General features: G+C 41.9%; 1 long non-coding RNA gene across 2 annotated transcripts; it reads left to right on the top strand.

Annotated features, from left to right (window-relative positions):
• The first annotated feature begins 4228 nt into the window (after positions 1–4228).
• On the top strand, positions 4229–7637 carry LOC130192983 (uncharacterized). 2 transcript variants are annotated; one of them, XR_008831493.1, is made up of 4 exons: positions 4229–4315; positions 5426–5518; positions 5639–5818; positions 6728–7637. It is a non-coding gene; the product is annotated as an uncharacterized LOC130192983 (long non-coding RNA). The 2 variants fall into 2 exon arrangements; XR_008831492.1 differs by lacking the exon at positions 6728–7637 and having other exon boundaries at positions 5639–6442.
• Positions 7638–8347: the final 710 nt, after the last annotated feature.

Genomic DNA, 8347 nt, shown 5'->3' with positions numbered 1-8347 from the left:
ACGGACCGGCTGTTGTAATGCCATGGCCCTCGGCAAGATGACTTGTTGTAAACAAACACATTTTAGAAGAATGGAACCAAATCTAACATCTGATCACACTTTCAGGAATGTTGCAGATAAATACCTGCAGGAGATAAAGTAACGGAGAAGAAAAAACAATTGAGTACAGAATCAGCTACAGTTTGCTTATCAAGCTGGCATTGTGGTTGATGACCCTGTCATCTACCGCCTACATGGACCCCTCTCCCACCTGTGAGAATCTGAGTGCAGAGTGGTGGATCCTGGTCTACCTCACCAACCGACCACAGTATGTGAAGGTCCTGTCAGTCCAAACATGCAGCACGTGGTCCCAGCTGATAACAATGGCTTTCTCTTCACCATCTGCTCTGCCGACTTCTCACACAACTCACTCGCTCTCGCTCAACTCTCTGAGGACTCGTCAACTGTCAGGATCACCACGGACCGGTGGTTTTGTGGATCGGTGCCAGCTGATCCACCTCCAGATCAATGCAGGGAACCAAAGAGCCGGTGGAAGAATTCCATAGGTGCAAACCCTCGACCTCTACCAGTGTCCATCCAGAGACACTGAGATGGTGAACTCTGACAAATACCCAGGTGAACAATAAGCTGGACTGGTCTGTCAACACAGATGCTCTGAACAAGAAAAGAAGGAGAGGACTCAATCTGCTGAGGAGACCTTTTTACTCTATAGTCAACCATCTCCTATGGAGTGGTCTTTTGACAAGAGGAGGCTTAGCAGGCTGGTCAAGAAGGCCAGGTCTGCCTCCCCTCCCACCGCCAAATCCAGTGGAGGTGAAGCAGAGCTACCGGAGGTCCTTCTGCTGTCAGACTTTACAATCAACAAGGCTCCCGCTATACCGCACATACAAAAACTGACAATTCATTCATTCACGTGCAATATCAATATTTCAAATGTGCACTCAAACATTTAGTCTGTCGACTGTTATATTTAGTTTGTGACTGTTTACTAATGTATTATGTATTGTTGTTTTTTTGACTGATGTCTCTGTTGTTGCACTGTCCCCTTTGCTGGAAAATTACCTCGCTGTGGGACTAACAAAGAACTCTATAATCAGTAACATATTCTAAATCACTTAAAATCTCTAATCTTTTTTTTATCCCTATATTAATGTGTAGAGTACATATCAGGGTCAGAACCTCCGGGTTCAATTCAGACCCAGGGCCTTCTGCTGCATGTCCTCTTCTCTCTTTCCTGGGTTTCTTTCTTTAAGGATAAGACTTAAACTGTAATGCCAAATGTCCTTTGAATAAAATAACTTTTGTCAGTGTCAAACTTACAATGTATTTATTGTGGTTCTAGAGTGTTATCTATTAAAATTATATTTTTGGGGGGTTTATTTTACTCTTGGGTCTTTTAATCTATTTCATTTGATATATTTACAGTATTCCCCTGGTTTTATTTCATTGTATTGCCCACATTTTTTTAATCTTTATTTTCCCATGTAAAGCACTATGTAACTCTGTTTTGCGAGGGTATCAATATATCTCAGCGCTATTATAAATACGCTAGACACCGCTGTAATTACATCATAGGAATATTATGGAGGACAGCAGAAAGAGAGAGAGAGATACAGAACATACCTTAAAGCCACCATCATGTGTATTGAGGATGAGGGACTGACCGCAATATATCAATGTAAAATATCACAGAAGGATCACAGAGATATTTCTCTACGGATAAAACCACTATATTGAGCTATTAAATTGTCACCCCGGATTTATCAGGCCAAACGTGACAGCGGCCCACCACCGGCCTTTTTGTTGGCCGAGATGAGACGTGATCGCTTCTGAAGTGTGAGGACATTTCGGCGTCGACTAATTAATTGTATTAAGTCGGGCCGGCACATATGTTGGCGGTGACAGCCACGAGGTGAGAGGCGAGGGCTCGGCCTCCCCACAGAAAACCAGTGTGGGGTTTGAGCCGTCGGCCCGCTGCGCTCCAGAGACTCGCTTTGGCACTCACCTAGATACACATCTGCTCTGATTAATCACCTGCTTCGCCCAGTGCATACATTTCATTATCAGCTTTAAGTGGGCGAAAACAACAAGGATCAGGGCACTGAGCGGAGCTGTGACGAGAGGAAAGATGAAAGGATGGGGGAGGTATGAGAGGTGTATATTGGGTGTGTGAAAGAGGCGGATTTCTCATGGTCCTCATCATTTTCCTCTTAGTCACGATGACTAATATTTGACCTTTAGCAACCTCAATTGACAACCAGTTACCACCGATGTTATCTGCTCATACTCCACTCCCACAACTCTTTTATCCTCCATCAATCAACTAATAGACACAACAAATCTTTTTTGCCTTTGTGGGCAAAATAATGTTTTTCACGTGTCATTGTGTTGCTTAGCGCACTAGCCTGATGCAAATACCCCTGTAGAGCACCCACAGTTGTATCACTGCAGCTGTTCACGGTTAAGAGCCTTGCTCAAGGGCAACTTGACGAAAGGTTTTGGGGAAGGTTGTGAAGACTCCCAGCCTTCAGAAGACGTGAATGGAGCATTCTGCAAAGGGAGAGTGGTTGAAACGAGGGGGCTTTTACCCTCCACCACATCCCTGATGAAGGGTGAGCACTTGCTCGGGCTACATCCAAAGGCAATTCACCAAGATGCTCTTGTCCATCAGCTCTCTCATTGATTTTATGATTGTTTGTGTCCTTGCTTGGCAAGAGCAAAACTCCTCCAGGTTTGTTTTGAAGATGTAAGAAAAACTCAAAAGAGCAGGGCGCAAATCATTCACACTGGCATGGACTTTTGTATTTCTCGTCGCCCGTTGGCATATTCTCCATGGAGCAACGCTGCCTTCCTGTGGCGGCGTTTGCTCATTACTCTGACTCCTCGCCCAGGCATACTACTCAGCCTTCAGAGCACACAGCGGCGGAACTTGAGATGAAATGGGTCAAGGAGATTTAGATCTGGGCCATTATTGTCAAAGAGAACAATGAGCATCGACTTCGGGGTAATTGGGAGAAAAGGGTAAGCATTTGTCATGTAGGTTCAGACCAGGCTCTGTGCATACCTAATATGGTTTCACACAATTTATAAAGGCAGATTTGCTTCATTACAGCCAGTGCCATATTAGCTATTCCCAAGTATTTTTAACATGTCGCCCTTCAGCTTTCTCCCGTTTAGAGCACCTCAGACTAAAACAGTGGAGCCTTGAACTGTGATGTATAATTACATGTTTACTTGTGCAACGGCGGGGATTTCACTTGTACCAATGACACAGTTTCAAAATACATTATCAATCAGTTATTTAAAAACAAAATCAAAATTAGTGTTATAGGCTTTGCATCAATACATCAAACTACATTCAATTCGATTTTGGCCAATATTTTAAAAATATAAAAACTAATTTAGATTGTATTATTGATAATGTACTTAGAAAATGTAGCAGTGATGACAATCAACTTCAAATAAGTTTAATTAAGTCTAAAGCTTTGTTAGCAGCACTGTGAAGCAAAATGATAACCCAGTCCCAATATGCAATATGCTGATGTTAAGCAAGCTGTTTAAACAGATCTGACCATGGAGAGTTCAGCAATTATTACAACTCATCCTGAGGGCGACATATAAGTGGGTTTCAAATAGCATGACCAACCAGCCAACTGTTGTTGAGATATTTCACCAAAAAACAGATCGGCCAACCAACAGACCAACATGGCAAAGAAAAAATATATTTTTATAACAATTTCAAACCGCGTTATTGATTTTCTCAGTTCATATAAGTAAAAATAAATAAAAATGAAAGCAGAAACAATACAATATGCAGCCCTAGTTCCATGACGAGTCTGAGATGCATTTGAGGGGTATCTCTGTCCTCTGGACAGGCCCACGTCTCTGTGAGGATCAGTGTGGGACAGTACCCAGAGAAACGCCCTGTGGTCCTGGAGTTCAGATAAGGGTGAGCCACCGAGACGCCGACGACCAGAGACTGGCCCTCTGGTCCGTCTCCGGCTTGCCTCGCTATCTGCTGGACTGCCTGTCCATCTGTTTTCATCTATCGCTATCTTTTACCTTGTTAACTCTCAAACACACACACACAAACACACACACACACACACTTTCAGAGTAGATACAACTCTAAAATGAGTAGGAGGGACTATGAACTTTCTGAGGGATACCCAGAAACAGGACCCGGCAAGCAGAAGGCCTTATTGGAGCAACAAGAAACAATCTTTTGATTTTAACCTCAGTACGCGAAGCGGGAGTCTCAAGTTGTGTCCGTCTTTCTACCAACATAAGAACAGACCGAAGCCCAGAGGAGAAGGTAAGAGACGAGGTAGCCACAATGAGCCCAGTAAGAAATTATTTCATTCATCATCCTTCTCATAAAGGAATGACTCAGGCAGAATAAAAAGCTCACAGCACTACATGTTGCATTTTGTTTCCAGGGCCTCCTTTATTATGACCTTTATAATTCTTACTTGTGTTATTTCATCCATTTAACATAATCTGCTCTGTCTTGTATAGATCTGGCTTTTTAAAATGTCCTTCAATTCACTTCTTATTTAGAGGGACCATGTGCCATAATCAATATTCAACACGAGAAATCATGTAACCTACATGAGCAAGATTTTCTTCAGTGTGCCTGGACGTCATGTTGTAATATGTACTTCATGCAAGAGAGTAGCCGCATTCCCAATACAGTACGTCCAAATAATGCCTGTTTGGAAGTCAGAGGTTTGAGAGCCGCCGGCCTTGACTCTGCTAGGAATGCAATAAGAAATGCTCCACTTAATCGGCTGTATGCAGTACATACTGTTTGAGTTTGTAGTAGTCAGTATGTTAGTCGGCATTCCTGAACATGGCCTTGACTTGATAAAAGCAGTATAAAGCTATTGCTGAGGAAATTATCCACTTTATTTTTTTTCAACTCTATATGGACAGACCTACTAATTCTACAATGTATTTTTACGTATCCACTCTTTTGCCAAAAGTTAGATGAGACTACTACCAACTTAACTTGTATAAAGTATAACGCTACATCCTGGAGATGGTTTGCTTAGCATAAAGGGCACAAACAGTATGAAAAACTTTTTCCAAATGTAAAAAAATAGCATGCCTACCAGCCTCGTTTAAAGCCTCTAATTAACACGCAGTGGATCCTTTGTTTCGACTGGACAAAGAGACGAGGTGTTTTGGTTTATAGAGGTCATAAGCCGGACCTTTTCTTGGAGGCTGTGGCAGTGACTTCCTGTGGTAATTAGTGAGCTTTACAAATATTATTATTATGTTTTGACTGGGATGATGAAGAAAACAAAGGAAGTGAATAAGCATATTCCCAAAGTGTCATCTTGTTTTTCTTTTCTTTCTTGAACCCCAGAGATAATTAAAAGTGCATGAGCATTCAACGTTCTCTTTCCACTTTGTTTTCCAGTGGTCCCTGCTGGTTTAGAGGAGGCTGTTCAGGCCCTGGGAGGCCACACTAGTGCAACTCCAACCAGCTGGCACGACTCTGCCTGCTATATATGTGTGTATAATGATTCCTTCTGTACACATGACATCTACACCTGTCCATCCTGGAGAGGGATCCTCCTCTGTTGCACCTCATGCATCTGTGTGAGGGTCATATTTTCTACACGCTCTGCAGGAGCAGGAATAGCCCCTGGTGACGCGTACACTGCCCAGCGTGGCCACAGCTGCCGTGGCACTCCATCCTCCATCCTACATCCTCCGTCCTCCATCCTCCCCCTTCGTGCTCTACAAGCAGGATCCATTCTTCTGTGTCTGGGTCGAATCGTGCGACGAGGGCGGTCCGACCTCCCACCAGGTGCAGGCTGCATTTCAGAGACACCAGGCGCATCCAGCTCTCTGCAGGGGGTTGTGACAATAGGTTTCAACCCACGCACTTTGTATGTTAATAGAAACGTATTGAGTTGTTCACGCAAAATTGGAAAATGTCAGAGCAGTGCCTTTCTGCACACACAATCAAGGAGCAGTTGTTATTTCTTGTGATTCTTTTTATCGCTGTGAAGCTGCTTGCTTTATGATTAGATTCCCACACGTGTGAAAAGGGACCGAATAATTTGATCAACATCATTATGGCCCTTCAGTGTGGAGATTGATTGTTCTCACCGCGTCAGTGCGGGTTCTCTTCGGGTTCTCCGGCTTCTTCTTCCCACAGTCCAAAGACATGCAGCTCCGGTTAATTGATTGACTGAGTGTGCTGTCTCTATACGTGTCGGCCCTCGAGGGTAAGCGGTCAAAGATCAGAGAGTTTTTGTAGAAATTCCATTAATGGATTCACCTTGATTATTTGGCATCAATAATTAAAAAAGCAAACCTGCAAAGTATTATGAAATGTTGAATTTGGCTGGTTTATCTTGAAATATTTTGAAACTGATTACTACAGAATTCTTCCACCAATTTGATAATTTTGGCTGGGATATGTTTGAAAAACTAATGCTCACCTGAATATCAAATCTACATGAAAAGAGATAAAGAGATTAGGATTATTATCGTTAGATATTTCATAAACCAAATGAACCGGATATTTTGTCTGTTTATGATCTGAGGCTTAAATAAGAGAGATATGTTGATCAGTACTGCATTGGAGAAAGTAATTTACTCAAAGTACATTGTGACGACTCTCGGGCCATCACCAGTGGGTTTCCCCTCAAAGCAACAAGGATTTGCGAAGACCAAGTTTCGATTCAGGAACATGCTTTATTTCTTTCAGGACGCAGACCACACGACGACGCCTCTGCTCACTCTTTTCTTCTCCACTCTCAACTGCTCCTTTTATGAGAGCAGCGTCGGCTGCTGGCTGATTGCCAATCCGCCAGAGCCACAGCCGAGGCCAAATTGGAGAACCCACAACCACATTTATATGGTACTTTATTTCCATGTTGTGCCACTTTATACTTTAACTCAGAAGGAAACACCACTATTCACTTCTAATCAATCAGAAGTGACAACTTCAGCTGCTAGTTAAAAATATTCTACATGCAAACATAAGACTTGCAGAGTAATAACTCCATCTTGACAATCTAATATAATATAATATCTACATTTTTGAAGGGGTCAATCTACATTATTGGCAGTGGCGGCTGGTGAAATTTCTTTTTGGTATGGCCATCCAATCAATTTCAGCAAACCCATTTTTTTTTCATCCCAGTATGATTCAATGCAAAATAAGTATCAAACACGCATTTCTACTTTGTAGTTAAATATTTAAAATGTATTCCAACACTGACATAATAAGGATATCTTATTCATACAATTCAGTCTATTAATATATATATATATCATATTATAAATTGTGCTTCTTTGATGACCTTCTAAAACCTGCAGTGTTTACAGTAAGCCGCTAAATTACAAATAACTCTTAAACAGAGATTAAGTGACTCTGGTAACCACATCTGACAGTAACACAGAAGAAATAAAGATTTAATATATCCAAGATATAAAGATTTTTGCCTGGACTTCACGATTAAGTACCAGTGAAAGGAAAACCAGTGTACGTGGGGCAGCTGTGCAACTCAGGAGGGGGCCAAAAGTTGTGTCCATTGAGGTAGATAATATAAATCTATAACATATACATAGATATACATATAAATCTATAAAATATATACAGATATTGCATGCAGATTGATATAGTAAATCTATATAAGTGCAGCTTACACTCCTAATCGGCCAAAGTCTGGTATCTGCAATAGGCTACTTGTACAATAAATGCAAATAAATATGAATGCATTTATTTTGTTATTATTTTGGAGAGTGTCCTTCAGTATTTTTCAATCTGTCAATCCCTCCCATACACATTTTCTTGATTTCTTATCCGTCAATGAACAAAGAAGAAGCACGTGGTCAGCTTGTAAAGGTTACAGAGAACGCATGATGGGATTTCAAAAAGATATCGACACACATGTATGTACCGATATCTTGTGAAACCATAATTTGACAGTGTGGAAGAAATGGTTCTTTCATAGCCCGCTCTCTCTCTCTCACGCGGAACACAAGACCCTGGCAGAACACGTTTCAATGGATTTTCTGATCATTTATTGATCCCGTGACAGATCCTTTCTGCTGTTTTCTCCTCCCTCCTCTCTTACGGGGAGGTCGGAGGTGAGGGAGAGCTGGACAGGAGCTCCGTTGGGCTTCATTGTCTTTCTGAAAATGCCAGTACGGCTCAGGAACTTGAACCGAGGTCGTCCGCTTGACTGACCTGCCTTTTTAAAATCACACGTCTTCCAAATAAACGTCCGACAAGGAGTTTGAGTCTGTGAGCCACAACTCAAAGTAGTTATTGCTTTGTCAAGATTTCCTATTTCTTATTCACACATTTCACATTGCCCCG

This window comes from Pseudoliparis swirei, chromosome 4 (assembly GCF_029220125.1).
Source record: "Pseudoliparis swirei isolate HS2019 ecotype Mariana Trench chromosome 4, NWPU_hadal_v1, whole genome shotgun sequence".
NCBI classification, from domain to species: domain Eukaryota; kingdom Metazoa; phylum Chordata; class Actinopteri; order Perciformes; family Liparidae; genus Pseudoliparis; species Pseudoliparis swirei.
The sequence above is the reverse complement of the archived record's forward strand: the minus strand, read 5'-3'. Positions and strand labels throughout refer to the sequence as shown.